The following is a 10168-nucleotide window of genomic DNA, read 5'->3' on the forward strand; positions in this document are numbered from 1 at the left end:
TCTTTCAAAACAAGTTATATTCAAGTACATATATAATTAACTTCCAATTTCATGCATGAATTATTTTTTTCACTAGTTTCTATAAAATTAATCAGTTAATATTAATTGGTTGTATATTTTTCACTTGAAGTAGCTCTTGGTCTCCAAACCCACATATATTGAGTCATTGACAATTGTCTAAATCCTTCTCGTCAATATTGAATAGCAATTATTTCTTTTAGTTCCATAATTATCGTCATGCAAGAAAAAAATATCCTAAAATAATTATTATTTTAATTATTTAATGTAATATTACTTATTTTTTTTCACTTATATCTCTTATAATATTAATCATATAGAGTACAAAAATAAAAAATAAATCAATGATGATAAGATTTGTTTTTGAAGGAATGATGATAAGATTAATTTTGTAAAATTGTTATTTTCTTTTAGTTATTTATTTATTTTTTTTATTTGTATAAAATAACCTAAAATAACAATTATAATAAGACGAAAGAAATAACAAAGAGAATAATGAAAGTCAAGATTCATTTAGCATTTGGGACCATTTTTGTAAGACATTATTTTGAAAAAAAATTGTCCCTTTATATGAGACTTTTTAATTGTCTCTTGCATTCGTTTCTCCCCTAAAATACTCTTAATTATTTTAGTTCATAAATAATAAATGTTATGAATTATCTTTCTCTCTCTTATGATAAGATCGAATAATGGAATAGTTTAATTTTAAAAATAAAAACTCTATTATTATTATTATTATCTCAACATACATTAATTATTTAAGAGTAGTTTTAGAAAAATATTATAATTACAGATAAATTAAATATTAATAACTAAATTAATTAATTTTCTTGATATACATGAATTAATTAATAATGTATCATATTAAGGATGCACAGAGTATTTTACAACATAATGTTTGGTTCTAGGGGAATGAACGGAAGAGGAGTAATTTTTTTAAAAATTATAACTATTTGGTTCAATTTTTAAGGTGGGGGCGGAATTGGAGGGGAGCAAAATTCCTTTTATATTTAATTGTTGCTCCACTCCAATTGGAAGATTTAGAGGAGAGGATAAAAAGATTTAAAAGATTTCAATTGAAATGACTCAAATATTTCTTGTTATATTATAAAAATTAAAAATAAATTATTTTTAAAATATCTTTTTTCCCTTCGTGAACTAAACAAGAAAATGAGTGATTTCTCTTTCCCTCCATTTAATTTTTTTTTTCTTTCTCTCTTTTCCTCTCAACCAAACATAAATGATTAATCAAAATTCTACCATTTTTCACTTCCGAACTCCTCTTCTTTATTACTTTTTCTAGTCCTTATTATAAGACATACTATCTCTTTTTAAATTTAAGACTTTTTTTTCATTTTGTTTGTTTCTTTTTATAAGACTTTTTTTTAAGTTGTCTTTTGTATTAATTATTTTTTGTCTAAAATACCCTTAATTATTTTACAACAAAAGCTATGAATTAAAAAGATAAATGAATTACCTGAGGATTGAAAAACAAGATTAACACACATTAATTGATTAGGTAAAAAGTAATTAATTTGAAAGAGAAAGATGATGAGTTTCAATTATTTGAAGGTGATTTTGGAAAAATAATACAAATTGTTAAAGAATTTAATGTTACTAACTAAATTAACTCATTTTCTTAAAGGGTAAGAATTAGGTAAAAGAGTTTTATATATAGGGACATAAGTAGTAATTTAGAAGGAATTGATGGTCCTTTTTATATGGCATTTTAGAATTACTATGAAGTATTTAATATTTTTCCATGTTTTTCTTATTAAATATTTTAAGTATTTGTGTGTTTTTATTGTTAATGGTGGCATAATACAATTGAACTTTAATGTTTTCAATCACCCACAACAAGTTAATAATTAGTAATAAGGATATAATTGGTACTTATTCCATTCCAAAACAATGGAATTTTTTTTATCCTTGAAAATTGAAGACATGTAGTGTAATGTCGTTGAATTGCCTCTTGGTAATGAACTTTTTAAGATCGTGACATATTGATTAAGAAACATTTAATTGATAGAAATTTAGACTAAAATACGTTTAATTTTTCAACTATTTTTTTCATAAACTATCCTACTAATGACTAACAACAATACATTCTACTATCTATCAACTTATTTTTTATGCCAAATGTCTCTCTTTTCAACATAAGTATCATACTACTACAAAACATAGATTTTAGAACGTCAATTCAACAACAGTTTTACCAAACCCGTCGTCATTTTGAAGGCGATGACATTTTCGTAATTAGTATGACTATTTTGATGATGGTTTTCAAAAAATAGTCTTTGAATCGGTAATAGACAGTGATTTTTAGGCGACCTGTCATTGAAATCGAGAATTCAAAGACAGTTTTGAAAAGTTGTCTTTGAAAGTTAAGTGTTTTTTCTCGGGCGCAATTTTAACCTTTCACTCCATCTCACTCGTACCTCAGCCTCTTTGCACTATCTGTCTTTCCGACGAAAGTGAAAATCACAACACCTAAATGGAAGAGGGAGGTAACCGACGACATAAGGAAGGTTGGAGGTTGGCGGCAACAATGGATGGAAGTCAAAGACTGTTCGGCACAACGACAACATAAGGGTTATTTTGAGTTTTCTTTTGAAATCAAAGTCGCGAACCCGAAACCGCTACAAAGCCCGCGATAATGTCGTCTCGCTCTGGTGTGATAGTGGACGTGAAGGTTGCTACTTCAATCCCCATCACTACAGAGGTCTCCATCGCGAACAGGGGCCACTATTGACTATTTGCAATTGGTATCGCACTTTGATTGCAATAGTGAGTATTGATGTAGGGTGAAGATGATCTACCATGGAACCAACTTTCATTGCTTGTGCCTTGGAATGGAGCATTCAACTCAAAATAGGTTAATGTTCTACCAAACCTGGTTAGTTAATTCTCTTATTTGTTCCTTAGTTTTTGTCATTTTGTTCCATTTTATTCCATTGGAATTTTGGCAATCCAAATAAAGGTACCTACCAAAATATACTCCATTTCATTGCGTACCATTAATTTATACAAAGCCTTATAGTTAAAATTGTCCTAGTTTTTGTGTTTTGTTTATTTGTTTGTTTGGTTGTTGAAATTTATCACTATCAGGTGTTCCTGTCAAAGCCATATCAAAAATAGAGTCTCTCCTTCAACAATGGAGTAGAGAGCTTGAATTTGGCATTGCTTCCTATGCCATGTTTGGTCTTGTTCCAGGTGAAGATAAGTTATTTGCCAATACCATCCTCTTGTGCCTTGTTGATGCCTTTAGTGGAGTTGACATAAAGATCAAACTTTCAGTTGTGAGGGTTTTCTTGTCTGAGAAGAGAAGAAGAAAAAATGTAAAGGATTGTTGTTAGAAGCCAGAGTAGCTAATCACTTGGAGTTGCTGAAGAGAATGAAATTTGTTTTTGATAGTGGGGAATTGAAGTCGAAGGGATTGGCTTTAGTTTTGTTTAGTTGTTGGGCTGATTTTGTGAAATAAAATGTTCATATACGATACTTGATATTTTTTATCCTTGTTTCTTCTCATGATTGTGAGATAAAATAAGTGTCTTGATGTTGTTGTTGTTTTATATGTCTAATTTCATTCATATTAAAGTCTCTCGGTTAAATGTTTACTTTGATTTTTTTACCTATGTACCCAATCACGTTTTCTTCCAATGATTAAAAAATTTATTATGTTGTTATATTGCTAGAAACTGCAATCTTAATTTCATTTGCATGACTATACAAGGATGGATTGACATATGATAGTGATTGTTTGATTGTATATCGTTTTTCCCTTTGCATTTCATAAATGTGGATGATGATTGCCTTGGAATACTTTATTAATTTTCTTTAATTCTAAGTTCTAACATGTCTAGCTAACCTTATTTGAAGATGTTTTTATTATATTTAAATTGATTAATTTCTATATCAATACATCTAAAATATTGGGTTGAGAATTTATAGATGAGAGTGTCTTTGTATGCCACTGGGTGCATTTATGAGATATCAAATGATTTTACATCTATTTTAGTGGAGATGCTATTTAATATAGCGAATTCATCTTCAGTGCCTTTGCTTATAAAGTTGGATGTAGCTCGAGTTTTGGCAAAATGCAAGTCCTCTTATTTAGTTGCACATAAAGCATATAAGGTATTTGATCATTTTATATTCCCGGACATCTATTACACTTCTTTTTTTTCATTAGTATCCTCTTTTAATTCCACCTTCTTCATTTGACATGGAACTTTGTGAATTTGTTAGGCTTCTAACTGATGCTTTCTCTCAATCCGAATTGTATTCAAACATCAAGATATCATCCTTTGATATTTTTTAAGTGGATTCATTTTACACAATTAATTGTCAATTTTTGTGTATGACTAGACTCTAGAGTTATAATTAGATCATTTGTTGTATCAGTTGCTTATGATCATTGGCTCACGCTCACTAGGTTATATATAAAACTATTCATGTGTTTTCACCCAATGTCTTGCGCTTTGGGATAATTGGTTAATATAATATTAGAGCCTCTATGATCCTATGGTCTAGATTTTAATTCTTGTTGCCCCTTGCAAATCTAACTTAAATTTAAGCACAAAGTAGGCGGGAGTGCACCTTGTCCATACTTCAATCCCTTAGGGATTTGGTGTGAGGAGCCATGCATGTTAAATATATAACCATTCAATTGCTCTCACCCAAGTCATGTCACAAAATTAAGGATTATTGGTTCATTCACTTATTATTAAAATGTAGAGAAAAAATGCATGATATTACCTTCTCTGTCATGGAGACAAGGAAAATAATATATAGGTCAATAACTAAAAAGAAGTTATTTTTCATGCAGTTGATTCTAATGAAATCTGGAGGGCTGAATGCTAGGCCATCATTCAAGTAGTTTGACTGAATATTTTTAGGCATGCTCAAACCCAACAATAAAGTACATATCATGTTATATTTTGGATAGATCAATGATTGTCTTATTTGCAAATGTCCTTTTCTTACAATAGTCTTAGATAAACAAGTGACTGATATCAAACTAGTCACAAGACTAATAATCAAAACTGCCTTTAGGGGAGTATTTACCTTTATCTCTTACTTCTTCACTTATGTTGTTGAAATTTGTATCTAATTTCACTGCCCATCACAATATACCTAGGGTGCCAAAGATCAAGGACAATTATAATCCTGGAACATGGATGTTGGAAGCTACCTCTACATTTGTAGAAGCATAACTTAAAATAGATTTTGCACAAATATATAAAGAGTCACACCTTTGTTAGTGAGAATCCAATCAACTGTTATTCATTTAACAAATTTATAAACTTTTGTTTTTTCAAGATTTACATGCCACATCTGGTTTTGGTTGTAATGGTAATGATCGCACATTTTAGAAAGCATTGATCCCAAGTTTTGAATCGTTGTTTCTATTTATAGGGATACCCTTGAATTAGTGAGGGAGTTGAGTGAACCACCGCCAGGTTATAAGATTCTATTCATTTTATGCGTTACATCTTTAGTCCATGCATTTTTTCATCAGTACTTGCAAGCCATTTGAATCTTTGTATCATTCTACGTCCCAAGTTGAGAATTAAACCTAGTTTGTGCCAACAAAAATCTCTAGTATAGGATACTTGTAAGTTTCATTTTGTTAAATAGAAAATTCTTCTTCATTTAAGACTTTCACACCTTACAAGTTAGAAGGATGTTACACATAAAGAAACATGCATATCAAATTTATTTCCTTTCCTCTTGTCCTAATTGTTGTTTTGGAATTGACATAAATGTTTTCGATTATGTAAAACAATGTGTATAGAAGTCATGCACAAATCATGATCTATCCCTCCTTCACCATAGTTGATCATATTCATAAATTTAGTTTATTGTTATCTTGAAATCATTAGTATGAGGTTTTAGACCTTATAAGTTGTAATGGTTTACAAGTTATATGGTTTTTGTAAATTATATATCATATATTAGCAAACTTATCCTGTTTGATGCATCATACAAATATGAAAGTTTGTTATTTGAAGAAAATTTGTCATATATAACATGCAAATAACCAAAAGTGCAAAGTTCATTTTCCATCAAAATTTGTTTGGTGCAATTACTGATCTTTTCCATTTTGTCACCAAAAGTATAGATTGAGCAAGAATCTGCATGGATAAAGCAACAATGTAAAACACAAAATCAATCAAAGACCAACCTCTTTTCATTTATGTGATCCACTAATAAACCAAAGTTATTTCTACATAAACAAATCAATTTCCTCTTGATTCCTATCATAGTTTGTGGTTGCTAATCTTCATTCGCAAGTTACACTAGAAATTTCTAGCAATTAGATAAAATTTTAAATTTAATACGGTAACTATTTTTTATTTTGGTATAGATAGTATTGAAGACTATTGGAAGACACGGGATGTTGTTCAAGTTATGGCACAGGTTAGGTGGATTTTTATATTTATTTATTTTCATTACTTTGCCATCAACTTCTAGAATTTTCTTGTATGGACAATACAATTTTGTAGCCAATTACTCTTGAACAATAAACTTCCCTCTAACTACATATACCAAAATAAATGCTTTAGATAGCAGCTGCCACCAGGTTAGTAATATTTGATTTTGTTGATTGAAATTTGTTTGGGTTCTTGTAGTTAGTATGGAAAGGACTTGGACTTGGAGGTGAGATAGGTGTAGGAAATTGGAGGAGGTAAGTTTATTAAGATAAGTTAATCACATGTAGTGACGTTTTGCATGCTCAATTTTGTATTTCGTATATACCTCCTGAGGTCTTCATTATTTTGTACATCTTCTCACTCTATTTCATGAGATGCGATATATGTTTAATCTATGGTCCTTTGATCTTACAATTCTTGACTTGGTGGACTATATATCTCCGTTAGCATATTAAATTGCTCATGTTATTGCATAATACATGACTAAAAATATTAGTTTAGTTTCCATTTCATCATTAAAGCTTCCTACAAATGGTGAAATTTTTATAACCTGAATCTAAATGTGACACTCTTACAGAGATAATGATAACAACAAAATCCTTCTTGGGATACCTGGAGGACACTATGCACCTCGGCATATGGGTGTAGTATTGTAAGTATTCAAATCATTCATTGTCACGTCTTTATAATTTTATTTTCTAATGTCAAAGAAATAATAGAACTTATCAGTTGTTGTCAACGTCATTAAATTTTAGGTAATTTTGTAACCCCTTCTAGTATATTCTAATTCGATCCACACTATTTGGACTATGTCTTTGCCTTTTAAAGATTCAATTATTGAAATTTACTCGCATCATCCATTTACTTAATGTGCATATGAAGACTCGGGAACATAAGATTATTAAAACTGATATGTAAAATGTAGCAATTTGACCCTCGTAAACTTTTTGATTGTTACATTATTCATAAAATTCTATTATCCAATTTAATGGCCCTATGATGGAAGGCTGTAAATTGCACATTCAAATAGATTATGAAAATATATTGACTACAAAGTTTTGTTTTATAATGCATCTTGACTTTGGGTGAATAATTTTCCATTAAATCCATTTAAGAAGATATTTACATAAAAAAATTTGATTAATAAAATGCTAAGCTTTGTGTGCTTAAATTAGTTCACTGTGTAATGACATGGCCTTTATTTTGAAAGCTCGGTATATTTTATAAGTTTTTTCAAACTTGATCTCATAGTGTATCAATTACCTAACAGTGATTTTGGAATTGAAATTATAAACATTTTGTGTGCATTATATTTTCTCTTGGATGTGTTTTGCTTAAATGAATTATGGATACTTAAGTTGGTCATGCAATCTAGGAAACATAATGTATGGGTGAGTCACCTATGTTTTGGATATTAGTTGCCAATGAAAGATCCAAACCAATCAAAGAGACAAACAAATGTGGAGATTGGTGGAACATGGAGACAGTTTATAAAAGTTGCAAATGAAGCCACTTATTTTGTGTTTGCACATCTAAAACACAATTGATTGAACTTAATCGACATTGTCCTTATGCAATCAACAATCTGTCTATATTGATAATGCCATATGAATTCACTTACAATTTCATATTAAATTAGTTTTAATTTTTATTAGATTTTATGTAAGTCACTAGTGGCCTTTATTATTATTATTATTATTATTATTATTATTATTATTATTATTATTATTATTGGTAATTGACTCCTCAATATTCTAATAATGCAAATTTTGTGACAAAATAGTGAATATAGAAATTACAGGTTGGGTATTCAAAAAAAATTGACAAAAACATTGATTTCTAGAAAAAAATTGTCTTAAAAACTACACATTCTAAGACGGTTAAAAAATTATTGTGGAAAATGTTCACTTTCCATGACGGCAAATTCAAAGACGACTTAGAATCATCGTGAATGTCCTGAAAAAAACTGTCTTTTAATGATATTTTTCTAGTAGTATTAATGAATCTTCTTAATTATGTCTAGGTTTATTATTGGAAAAAATAGTTTAGAAAAATTAAAAGGATTACTTTCTCTGGTCTTGATTATAGGAAGAAAAAAAATACATATGTCACACTTATTAAAAAAAATTATTAACTTCATTAAACTATGTTATTTTTAATTAAAAATAAATATTTTCCTAAATTATTCTACATTAAAATTTGACATCAAACATAAAAAAATATTTGATTTTATTAAATGAACAATATTTTAGATTATTAAATAAGACATGTAATTGATATTTACTTATATTTAATAAAAAATAAAAAACTGCTGTTATTTATTATATTCGAGATTGAAAGAGGTATTATTTTGTAACAAAAGGAAACTGAAAAGACCATGTTTGCAATTGTGGAAGTACATTAATAACATATTTTTTTATTAATAAAATTAATAAAAGCAATAAAATTAATTATTTTTATTAATCCGTGTGATTAATATATCTAAAGTGCGTCTTATAAAAAGGATTAAATGGTGGAAAATATTTTTCCTCTCATGTGATTTTTTAACTAAATGATCCATAAATAAATAAATATAATCAAATATTTTTTAATGAATAATTTTCAATCTTCCTATAAATCATTTTATTATTTTTGATAAGTTTCAACTGTATTTTATACTTGAAGATATTAAATATTTTCATTTAATATTTACTTGTGGTAAATATAATAAGAAGAATTAGTATTATTTTCTTAAAAAAATACTCCATAGATTATTTAAAAGGAGAAATAAAATAAAATAATGAAGAAGTAACAGTTAAGTTATGAATTTGAGGCAGCTGACATAAGATTTTAGAAATGTGTAAGTTGATGCACGTGGCAGTTAAAGAGTAATACATGTGTTGAATGATGGCACGTACCTTAAGCACACGTGTAGAGAGTTGAAACAATGGGAACAGCTGGCAGGGGTAGAGTGGGCTGTGCATAGGGGCAGTACTGCACTCAGACTATTCTTGGGGAAAACTGCTCTCTCTAATTTGTCCTTTCCGTCTGTAATAATAAATAATTCAAAATTTCAGAATTCCCGAAAAGTCCATCAAACCATGGAACAAGCCACGACACGCATCATCATCAACATCATGGGGCATGGGGCATGGGGCATGGGGCCCAAAGCGTCGATGGTATTCCAGAGTGGGCCCACGTCGTCGAAAACGACAAAAGAATCTCGTATAGAAAAAAAAAAGGAATTTATGACGTCAAATCGATGCCCTGGAGTGAGAAGCAAGGTTTAGGGAAAAAGCGAAACCGCTGGTTTTGGTCGAGTGGGAAAAGAATACTCCTGTCAGCGCCTCCCCACTTGCATCCAAGGCGCGTTACCACACGCCTTAACCGAGTCTTCGTTTCGTTTTACTGGAATTTTAAGTAAAAAAAGGTCCTTTTAACAGTATAATTTTTTTTAGATCAATATTTCTTTTTTAACTGCCATTTTTTTACACCAATATAGAATAGTCATTAAATTTAATAATTATATTTATTCTTTTATCAGTTAAAATGAAAGACAAATATAAAAAAATTTATAACAACTTGATCACACATCTACTTAACCAGCAAAACTAAATTCTCTCATATATTGAGTTTGATAGATGCGTATTACATATTTAGTGTAAAAATTACATTATTAACTTATATAAAATTAAAATTAAACAATTGTTATATTATATGTAACAATTTTAATT

At 29.0% G+C, this 10168-nt stretch overlaps 1 pseudogene; it reads left to right on the forward strand.

Annotated features, from left to right (window-relative positions):
• The first annotated feature begins 2838 nt into the window (after nt 1-2838).
• Nucleotides 2839-7111, forward strand: LOC102659668 (uncharacterized; annotated as a pseudogene).
• Nucleotides 7112-10168: the final 3057 nt, after the last annotated feature.

Source organism: Glycine max, chromosome 17, assembly GCF_000004515.6.
Source record: "Glycine max cultivar Williams 82 chromosome 17, Glycine_max_v4.0, whole genome shotgun sequence".
Classification (NCBI taxonomy): domain Eukaryota; kingdom Viridiplantae; phylum Streptophyta; class Magnoliopsida; order Fabales; family Fabaceae; genus Glycine; species Glycine max.